This window comes from Heliangelus exortis, chromosome 5 (genome assembly GCF_036169615.1).
Source record: "Heliangelus exortis chromosome 5, bHelExo1.hap1, whole genome shotgun sequence".
In the NCBI taxonomy this organism is placed as follows: Eukaryota; Metazoa; Chordata; class Aves; order Apodiformes; family Trochilidae; genus Heliangelus; species Heliangelus exortis.
The window spans coordinates 11,156,761-11,167,886 of record NC_092426.1 but is presented as its reverse complement, the minus strand read 5'-3'; the positions used below and the strand labels follow the sequence as shown (position 1 = coordinate 11,167,886).

Here is an 11,126-nt window from a genome sequence, read left to right as displayed (position 1 = left end):
TCTGCAGAAACTCTGGCAATCGTAGAATCAGAATGGTTGGAGTTGGAAGGGACCTTAAAGATCATCCAGTTCCAACCTCCCTGGCATGGGCAGGGGCACCTCCCACTAAATCAGGTTGCAATGGAGTGAAGAGGCTGCCAGGGAGATCCTGGATGGGGACAGATGGCAGGAGAGGGGCAGAAGGCATCCTCCAGTGAGCTGGGGGTGTGGGGGTGCGAGCCAAGAGACCAGGCTGCTGGACTGCGAAAAGGCATGGGAGCAGATGCATAAGGATAAGACTCCACCACTGCCTCTCATGCTAGCTGATTCCTCTCCTGCCATGCCAAGGCCTGGAGTTCATGGGAGGACATGTATTCTCTCAAGCACAACCTTGAGTGGCTGCTGTGGACAGTCTTTTGGATGCAAGGAGTCAGCCTTCACATTTCCTTCACCATTGTGCTTCTGGAGATGTTCCAGGAGCAAATCATCACCTTGGATTTTGTTTTTAAGGGAATCAGTTGAGTCAAAAGGGAGTTAAACAGCAGTCGGGAAAAAATAAATGGAGATTAAGCATACAGTATGGATTCACCTTCCCACCATACCTCTACTGTCTCATCTACAAAATTGACATGGTCTTCTTGAAGAGGAAGAGTCATTGAAAGAGTTAAAAAGATCCAGGAAGGTGTGAGAAATCTAGGATAAATATTAAAAATCTTTTTTCAAACATACAAATTTGTATTAAGAGGCACAGGCAGCAGTAACAGTTATTACTCTGAGTTATTTAAACATAAGCAGGGTGTTTGGTAAATTAACATATAGAACAACACATCTCTAGTAGCTCAAATGATAATAGGACCTAATAGGACTTTTCTATCCCTAATTCAGCTGAATCCAAGTAAGGCTGACTTAAAAGTTGTCAATGTACAGGAGGTGGTTTCTAAGACCACAAAAAAGCATTTTTGTGCTCTGAAAAACAAGCCTTGAGTCTGTGATAATGGATGAAAAACTCCTTCAGCTGTGTCTCTTATCAGCAGAGTTTGGATAAACTGAGGCTGCCCCAATCACAGGAGTTTCTTATACACCCACCTAAGCCAGGAATATATATTTGTCATACCTTGCTTTCCAGACACATTCTGCTCCCGTGGCTTTCTTGGCAGCTTCCTCTCACCGGGTCCTGCACCCATCACATCCAGGCAGGCAGAGCACATTCTCTGGCTGATGAATTTGGATAGAAGAGGCAATGGTGCCAGGATGCCCAAGCAGAAGCATCCCTGCCCCGAGCTGCTCATAGCCTGATCTCAGCAGGCTGCAGCAGTGCTTGAGGCAGGCATGCTGGGAGGACAGAGGGAAATGGGCAAGTGAAAAGTGAGTAAGAAGTGAAATAGCTCAGGCAGCAGAGACACAGCTGAGCTAAATCTTCTGAAAATTCCTCTGAAAATTAGTAACAAGTTTCACAAGGCCAAAGGAGCACATGTGCACATGCTTGTGTGAGTGAAGGGCATGAGTATGCATGTGCATCTCTGGGGAGGGCTTGGACACATGAGTATACTGTGAGTAGCAACTACCTCCTGGTTCCATGTGAATGCCACATCAGAAGTAACACAGGTGATGAAATACATGGATTTGTGTGTGGGAACTGGATTAACTGAATGACCCTGCACAGGCTCAGTGGAACTCTTCATATTTGGAGAAGGTGTTGGATTAGATAGAGATAGGTTTAGGATTAGAAATACAATGGAGAAAATCACTAAACAGTTTTCAGCTAAAGCAGTACCCACATAAATTGCCCACATCCTGGACAAAACACCCTGTTAGAAGTGATCAAATCCCTGACAGCTGAGGCAAAATTCCTTCATTTGCAAGTGTTATTGGTAGATAAGCAAAATTATCTTGCCACTGCTTTTATTTATGGCAGCACCCATAACACTGTAGCTGTTTTCCAAACTTAGAGTTCTCCAAAAAGTCTGCTACAACTGTTATGGAATGTAGATGTAAAATTATTTTCTTCTATAGTACAAGTTACTATAGAACAGTAGGCTTCAAAGTTCAAAAAATACCAGAGTGGGTGAAACTGGAGTTAAACAACCCAAAGATTATAGCTGCATAAGGGATATAAGAGCAATCCCCTTACTGAGAGCACCACTTATCCTCTGAACAGTAAGATTTTTAGTGTTGAAAAGCATGTTTGACTTTAAATCAATACTTAAATTAATTAAAAAACACTGAGGTACACTATGTTTGCACAAACAGTTTTATTTTCTTTTATTACTGCAACAGTTTTTGTGGAGAATAAAATCATCAAATACTTCTGGGAATAAAAAGTACTAAGTGGAAGCTTAGAGATTTAGAGAATATTTCAGGAATTTTGCCTCAGATAACCAGGTCTTTTATTTTTGTTGGTTCACCTAGAGTATGCAGAAGAAAAAAGCAGGGGTGTTCTGTCAAATAAGAAGAAATGTCTTTCTCATTAGAACTGCATTTATCACATATTCAAACATTCTACAAATCAATGCCCCTATTTGTCATTGTAATTCAATGTGATAAAAACTGTCAAAACTGCTCACTTTGCTTGCTAGAGACAAATTTGCTGAAGTTTTGCAGCATGAGCCAAGTAACACAGCACCAGATTCTCCAGCTTTTATTTCACTTTGCTCTAGGCAGTATTCCTACTGTTTCTGTGCAATTTTTTGCTCGAGTAAGGGCTGAAAGTTTCAGTTTTGAACGTGAGACTTTTTTAGAAATAAACAGTCACAGAAATCCCATCGACAAAGCATGCTGGGTGACTGGAATGGTGCTGCTTGTGAATTTTATCTCTGAAATGCCAAGCTTATTTCCTATGTATTATTGCCAAATTCAGACTAACTACATCCTTGATGAAATTCCCTCGAGGTGTGCGAGGTCACTCGCAGGATTAAACACTGCCTGACCTTTTGCATACAGAGCTCAGAAGCACTGTATTTTGACGCCTACTACGCCTTTGGAGATGTTAGTTTGTTCCACTAAAAACAAAGATTATAGATCTTGTCCCTCATGGGAAGAGCTTTGATGAAGCAACTCTGTTATTACCTTGTCCAGAGACTCTCCAGCACCACATTGTGTCCTTCTGGCAATAGACAAAATAGATAAAGCTATCACTCAAGGGCAGCCTTGAGTAACAGCTACATTTTCCATCATTTAAAAAAATGTTTTGATGCACTAAATAAAGGAGACGTGTTGGGAGCTTTGTTTTGGGAATAGGTAGAGTGGCAAGTCATGTGAAAGGCAGATGGTACAGTGGTTAGGATCGAGTCAATTGCTGCTTTTAGTCCTCACCATGCTACTGACTTGTCCTGAGATTGGGAGAAGTCTTTTATGGTAAAGTTTATAAACCGAAGTCCCTTATCTAACTCTTCTGCAACTGCCTTTTTGCTTCTGTGAAGACTGTAGCAGTTCCTCATGTCAAAAACATCTTTACAGGCTCAGATAAAGCTGGAAAGTACTAGGGCTGTAGGGGAGAATCAATGCATTTTTACCCCTTTTTGAATACGTGCCCAAAGATGGTTTGATGAGGATGTGTTCTACATCTGTAAATAAAATAATGTCTGTGTAGACAGTGTGACCTGGTAAGACCAGAAAACATGAAAACAAGATTAAATCTACTTCATGACAGCTGCATGGAGAGACTTCATGAGGTTTTGCTCCAGCAATTATTTCTATCTTGGCATCTAGAAGTCAGCCCTGGCTTCCAACCTGAAAGAAAAAAAAAACCCCAAAACACAGAGCATTAGACTAACACACACTAGCCTCCTTCAGGCTCTAAGGGTATTGTGCATGTGATAAAGGGTTGGATAAAACAGTGGCAAAAGTCTGCTATCTTCCAAGGCTCAGGAAAATAAACCACAAAGGCAATTCAACAAAGTCCTCTTTGTTCCTCAATAGAACTAACAAAATGAAAGGAATCTGGTGGAAGAGAGAAGGCAAGAAAGAGGTCTGCTGCAGGGAGCAAGTACAGACAGAATCACTCTTTGCTGGCTCCTCTGACAGAGCAAGTGCATGATTATCACATGAGCCTCACAAAGACTGGAATTAAAGGGGCTGACTCGGCTGTCACATCGCTTAAGCTGTGCTGAGGTCAAAGGAGTTTGGACAAACCGAGGTCAGCCACACATGGCCTGGGAAGTAGGGGGTCTCTTTTTCTGAGCAACAATTGCTCAGGTTGATGAAAATAAATACCTATAGCCCACAATGGCTCATAAAGCTCTGCCTTTATGCTAGATTCCCATGAAGTGCAGTATACAATAGCACTCTGAAAAGAAAGGAACCACAATGAAACAAGTGTAAACAGCAAAACATGCTAGTGAATTCACCATCTGTAAGAGCAAAGGAAAAAAACCAAGAAATCTGCAATATTGTCACGCAAGTGTGATAAAATCCAAATGCAAAAAGGTGTCAGTGACATGGCTGTAAAAGAGCCTGCTATTTGCAGGTCTCTGCATCTCTTCTGTATATTGCTTCATGAATGATGTCCCCAACAGAGACTTCTTGCACATTTTCAGGGATGCCAGGGCTACTGAAGAATGTCCCTGTGCTAAAAATAGTACCTATTATCTCCCATGCCCTCTGTCCTCCTTCAGCTTCTACTTCACATGATCCAGCTCTAAGAAAGGAGCAGCGACCTTGTCTTTTTCAGTCTCACAAGGAATATCAAGCATCTCCACAGGTTTGGTGTACCTTTTGGTGAGAGTGGGAAAAGGAAAATGTATGCATCAGCTGTGTTGTCATGTGTTGGATGTGTGTTGATACATCCTGAGATACCTGTGTTCAAAAGCAAAACTAATATTTATTTTCTTCAGTAAGGAAGCACAGAAAAGCACCTTTTGTGTATTTATTATTTTTTCAGGGACTCCAATAGCGTTTGGACTGAGTCCATAGAAAAATCTGTGAATTTTGTCACAGATGTAAAACTCTAACATGTTTATCTTCATGATCACTTCTGCATATTACTAAGCTCATGATGCTAGTGGGTTTGTTGTGTTCAACAGCACAGATTAAGTAATGGTCTCTGCCCAACCAACTCATATTCACCTTTGTGTCCTGATTTGTGAATCAGGATTTCCATCTTGATCTTATTTATGGCAATAATGCCAAGCTTTTAAAATACCTTCTACAAATAAAGTCTGTGGCCCCTTCATTCCTCAGGTCACAGCACTGGGGCTTCCTGGTAAACAAACTAGATGGACTGTGACACAGATAGACTGAACAGAACCAGGTTTTTAAGCACTAATTACTCTGTCACATCTCCCTGTGGACAGGAAACTCACTAAAACCAATCATGAAAGCAAGCTGGTGAAGGAAAATTGCAGGACCCCCAGGGGATCTTCACAGATGTGTTCAAGCAGATAGTGCAGGATGAATCTGAGAAAACAACTCCTTGTGTAAACTCAGTTCTCTCTTACAATCTGTTAATGACTGTGTGTTTACCTGTCCTTGAGGAAAGAGCCTCTGCTGCACTTATCAAACCCAGAGGGATTCCCACTGTCTGCAGGGAGGTCTGGGTCAGAAGTTGAACTGAAATCTCCAAAGGCACTATCTGTGCTTCACCATTTGGCAGACTTTGGACTGAGCAAAGAACTGCCTTTTCCATTAATTTCTGCTCTTTTAAACCAATTCTACTGCATTTTTTCTGCTTTGTTGCAAAGCTTGAGACAGTGCTGGGGCTGTGTTCCTTAGGTCAGAACCACCATACAGGAGGACATGTCAATGCCTGTTGTCAGTGTGTGTGTGTAAGTTTAGGCCAGGTGATGGACGACAGTCTCCACGGATAGAGGAAACAGGATCCTTAAAGGATCCTGGAGGGAGCAGCACAGAGTGAACTGTCAAGGCCAGCACCTTCAGTGTTAGTGAGGGGAATGGGTAAATCCTCAAACTGTGAAATTTGGAATTTCTGATGGATTTGGCAACCCAGTAGGCAGGAAGATGAAGAGCAGGCACTCCAATTATGTACAGCCTGTGGAAGGTTTGTGCTTAGAGACCTGGAAGCATTCACTCCCTGGTCACTGAGAAGGCTCCAATACACCAAACAGTAACTCTGTTGAACATTCTCCAGTGAAAATGTTCTGGTTCTTTCTATAAGGATGTTTATTCTTTTATCTCAAATGTGATGCAGAGTATGAGCTTTCTCTTTCTATGTGTTGTCAACAGCTTCTCAACCTGTCTTGCTGCTAATTCGCCTATTACAAAAAAGCAGCCTTGGTCTTTCACATCATGTTAAAGAAAATAATCAGCAGAGTATTTAAACCAGGCTGGGCTTGACGGCAGATTTCAAATTAGTTCTAAAGAAAAACCCTACTAGTCTGGGTCTAGGACAACTAACAACCATCAACTTGCCACCACCACCTTGCCACCAGATGCTTCTAAACAGCAAACTTTCCACAAGGACAACTCTATGTGGACTGGAAGATGGTGCACTCACTGTACCAGTCCTCCCCACTGTGCTGCAGCACTGCACTGCTCCTCCCTGCTGTGTGGCACTGCAATGCAGTGGGACAGCCACCTGCTCCCAGCTTCCCAAGCAAAACCCTCCTGCCATTCTCCCCACCACTATCTGTCCCACCAGTGTGTAATCTGGCCTTGCTTATGCTGATCAAAATTTTAATTGCATTTCAAAACAGCAAGGTTTGTCTGACAAACCAGCATGCTTTCCCACCAGGCAGTGCTCAAATGTCCATCTTGCCCCAAACCTCCCCTGTCTCTTCCCCCTCCTGAGCCTGCAGACCTCCACCCCCCATGTGATGCACACTACAGGCAGGGCAGCAATCAGATGGTTGGCAGTCCCCTCTCTGCCTCCCCTGGGAGACTCCTCGCTGTCAGGCTCTCAGGGCTCCCCTCAGCACCACCCAGAGCCTCCACAGATGTTCAGGGGCTCTGTGGAGCTCACTGTGCACACGGAGGACAAGTGTGGTGCCAGCCAGCAGGGAGAAACAACACAGCAGGCAGGACCAGCATGGTGCAGTGTGGTGGGGAGAAGCAGCACAGCACTCGGTGTCATCTGCTGACCCAGAGAGTTGTCCCAACAGAGAGCCAGTGGTGTAGAACCATTCAGTGGTAAGCTGGGGATGGGGGTGGGGGGGAGTTGGTGGCAGAGAGTTGGTTGCTGTGTAGAGCTGTTGGGGGACAGTTGTCAGGGACAATAGTTCTACTTCCCCACAGCCAGCCTTGCTCAGTGCCCAATGTTAAAATACGTTCTTCAGAGTGTGGGATGAAGTAAGAGTCGCTGTCACAGCAGGATGAGTTTGTCAAATGCTGCTTACATGAAGCAGCAAACTTTTGTTCCCGAAGAAGAGAGGATTTTGAAAGTAGACAGCCAAGCTGATTTGGGGGATATATCACTTTGGAGCCACCATTCGTGATCTATGTAGTCTCACTTAATGCAAAGTATATCCCTTTCTCTAGAAGCCTTTAACAGAGATTTAACAAGGAGAGAACAGTTTTTTTCTTCTGAATGATATATAATCAAATTCAGCTCTACAACTTTATTTTCAGTCATATCTGTTCATTGTTCTTTTATTCCAAGTATTCCTTGGCATGGTTTAAGAACTACTGAAGTATTTAATAGCTGTTTAAAAGTGACAGCTATAACTACTTAGACTAGACATAAATAGAATACAACTAAATGGGTCATAACCTTTACAAGAAAAGCAGTTATGGAGAAGGATTTAAGAGAAACCAGATTATAGATCCAACTATTCCATTATTCTCTTTGTTTTGAAGGAGAAAGCAAAAGGAGCTTGTAATTACAGGATAGGACTGTTCTGAGTTTAAGAAAAAGATGAAGGTGTTGTTAAAGAGTTTGCAAATTGCTCAGCCCTTGGAAAAGTCAAGGCACTTCTGGATCTCCTTCACTAAGGCTTCTTGCTTCTAACATCCCAAGTATGATCAGCATTCTGATTGTGATGCTGGGTCACTGAATGATAGTTGTGAACAAGGAAGAATTTATTTTCCATTCAGATGGCGAAAAGAGAGGGAAGGTATGAGATAGTGAGTCTCTGCTCCATTGAGATCTACCCAAGATCTTAAGAAATAAATGTAAATCTCTCCATTGAGTTCACTGTGCTCTGGATCATGTCCTTAGCAGAGCTCACTTTGTTGTCAAATCCATTCCTTCTCTATTGCTCAATTTGCTTTCTGCTGTTGGGAACATTTTCCCAGATATTAATAAATCTGTATCATCTTTGGCCTCCAGCTGAGCCTTTCTTCTATGGCAGACTGTTGCACTGTATGCATGACTGCATGGTTCAGGGTTGCTCTGGAAATTGCTCATAAAAATGAATTGCCTGGTAATACCACAATTGTCAATATGTGTAGGTTGCAGCATCCCCCCTGTGGGCCATTGTAGTGGATCATAAAACCTCATTTCCAGGAAAGTTTCAAAACTTTTATTTTCTAAGGAACATTAATTATCAGAGTTCAGATGACCTGGCCCATTTGTCCATCCACTTCCTCTCTTTTTTGCCTCCTCAGACGTGGTAGTTTGAAGGCAACTGGCAACAGATCATATGTCAGGCTCCTGGTTTTATACTTCAGTTTCATATCAATGTCAGCTGAAGTGTTTAAAAACAGCAAGACTCGTAAGTCTAATGCCCAAACCAGTGTTTGTATGGGACTGTTTCCCCATTGTTAAACTTTTGTAACAACAGCTGATTTACAAGTCTGACACTTACGCAGACATATGCTTTGGCATTCTACAGGCTTCCAGAGCCTCATGCCTTCCAGCACTGCTTGTTGACCTCTCCTTCAAACACAGGACTTTGAGGGATCATCACAATGGCCAAACCACTCTGGACCTACATGGTTGTGAAAACTCTAGGGATGCCCCCATTAGAGTTTACAGTGATGCATTTTTTCACTGACAAATTATATTCTGTTGAGACCAGAGCTTTTTGCAGGTACTTACCAGTTCTTTTGAAGGTCTTAACTGGGAAAGATTCTCATGGCTAGGATCCCACTTGAAATACATCAAAGAGCATGAAAACTGTCACTCCTCCCAGATAGTCATCCTATGATCAAGACACTAACTGGTGTCACAGGAGTCCAGATTTCATGTTTCTGTTCTGCAAGATGTCTGAATGTCAAAATCTTGCATCCCAGGCAAGTATTCTGACCACCAAACTATCAGTTAGTCAGGAGAACAGCTTCCTCAGTCTCTCCTGCTGGGCTTGTTTCACTTTGTATACATAATTAAACATTAATTGGGACAAGGACTTGAACTTAGACTGCCCATTGGACTATTGCATTGGTCTTTCCCCAGGCCAGTGAATAGGTAACTATTTCTACAAACTTGGTAAGTTGTAGAGCAGCAGAAGTAGCTGAGGAGGTCCCAAAACCTCAGGAAAAAATGCAAAGGCTTGTGGTAAAGTAATTTAGAGAACTACGGAACATCTGTTTTTCAGTCCTTGACCTATGTAAGGCAGAACATGTACTATTAGCTGTTCTAGGGGAGGCTTTGTAAAATCATCTCCAAAGGTCATGCTTCCATCAAATTTTGCAAAGAGATAATATTTGAAAGTCCTATTTTATTATTTTTTTTTAAGTGAAGAAAACAAAAAAATCCTGCAGCAACACTATCCCCTAACAAATCATTTGCATTAGTATGGAGGTCTTGAGTATCTCTAGCACCATGGTAGCTTGTTTCTGAAAGTTTCTGAAACTTCTGCCCCAGACATGGAGAAGGACCTCACTGCTCCCATTACGAGTGGAGTGATTTGTTTCTCTGACACCCTTCCCAGTTTTGTTGGAATTTTTCAAATGAAGGCTTAAGTCTTCCATACTATCTTCATATGAAAAATAGGAGTTTTACTCATATTTAGTCATACAGAAAGATAAATTAAGGTGATAAGAAAAGTTCAGTTTTACTGTAAGATTACCATAAAAGGCCAAATAAAAGGTAAGGCAATAACTGGGGAGTTTGATTCCCAATCTTCTTACCTACCCATTAGATAGTTTTCTGTAATAATTTAATGTTTATGTTTAGTAGTCAAAAAACATTTATTTCAAACAACTCTTTGATAAGGAGCTTTGATTGAGTTCTTTGATTAGAAAAAAAAAATCCATGTTTTAGATAGATTCACTTCTCTATAAGCATTTGATATAAACAAGGTGGAATTCCTGTAGACCATACAAGTTCTGCTTTTTCTTTAATGTCATATAATACTTCATTTTCATAAACACTCAAATAAATTCAGTTAAGAGTTAACCAACTAAAATATACAAATATGCAGGAGGTTTTATGAAGAACTGCAACTTCAAAAGGAGTTGGCTTAGGAGTCATGACCTTATTTTTTGCAATAACTTATGCATCATGAACTTACGTAATTGGCAGCAGATAACATATCACACTCTCAGTTTTATGTCCTTGGTTTGACAACAGTGTCAATTGAAGTATTTGCTAACTGCAGAACTAATGGAGCCTCATAGCTGAAAATGTTTTCATTCCAGAACTGATGTTTGTATCAAAACAATCCTCCTTTATTGTTCTTTTTTAACATTACTAAATTCAGTGTCAGAAATGGATAGGGCTATAGAGATAATCTTGGACATCAAAAAAAAATCTTTCTGAGTACTACTTATCCCAGCAAAATGGAAATATCTGAGAAAGAAAATATATATTTTCCAATTAAAATTTAATCAGAAAGCACAAAAACACACACATGAAATGGCTTCATAGCTCTGAATCTTTATCTTTTGAGCAGGAGTCAATGTTAAGAGAAGTCATTGGGAAATGAGTGACCTGGATTTTAAAACACTTTAGTAGGGTAGGTTTGAGTTTACTTCTCTTTCTCAAAGACTGCATTAAACAGCAGCCAAGAGTCAAGGCTAGACTGGTCCTCTATGTGGAAACAGAACATCTATACCACCCACTGGAAAGGTTCGTCTGATTGGGACACTGGAGACAGGGACACTTGGAGCACTTGGGACACATAAGCTACAGCAAAAAATGCATAAAGTAACAAATCATTACACAAAAAGGAGGGAGTTAAAAGGAACCTTGGTGAGTTAAGTTCCTTAACATACATTTAAATTAAATTGTGAAGAAGCTTGAATTTATTGAGGCTCTTTTTGAGTGACCTGAGGCTTAGGAGTGGGACTTGTTTGGATTTTGGTTCTGAAAT

General features: G+C 41.4%; 1 long non-coding RNA gene across 1 annotated transcript; it reads right to left on the bottom strand.

Annotated features, from left to right (window-relative positions):
* Nucleotides 1-2,220: 2,220 nt before the first annotated feature.
* LOC139796948 (uncharacterized) lies at nucleotides 2,221-9,344 on the bottom strand. The gene is made up of 3 exons (XR_011726215.1): nucleotides 8,912-9,344; nucleotides 4,192-4,264; nucleotides 2,221-3,708 (listed from the first exon to the last, which is right to left on the bottom strand). It is a non-coding gene; the product is annotated as an uncharacterized lncRNA (long non-coding RNA).
* Nucleotides 9,345-11,126: the final 1,782 nt, after the last annotated feature.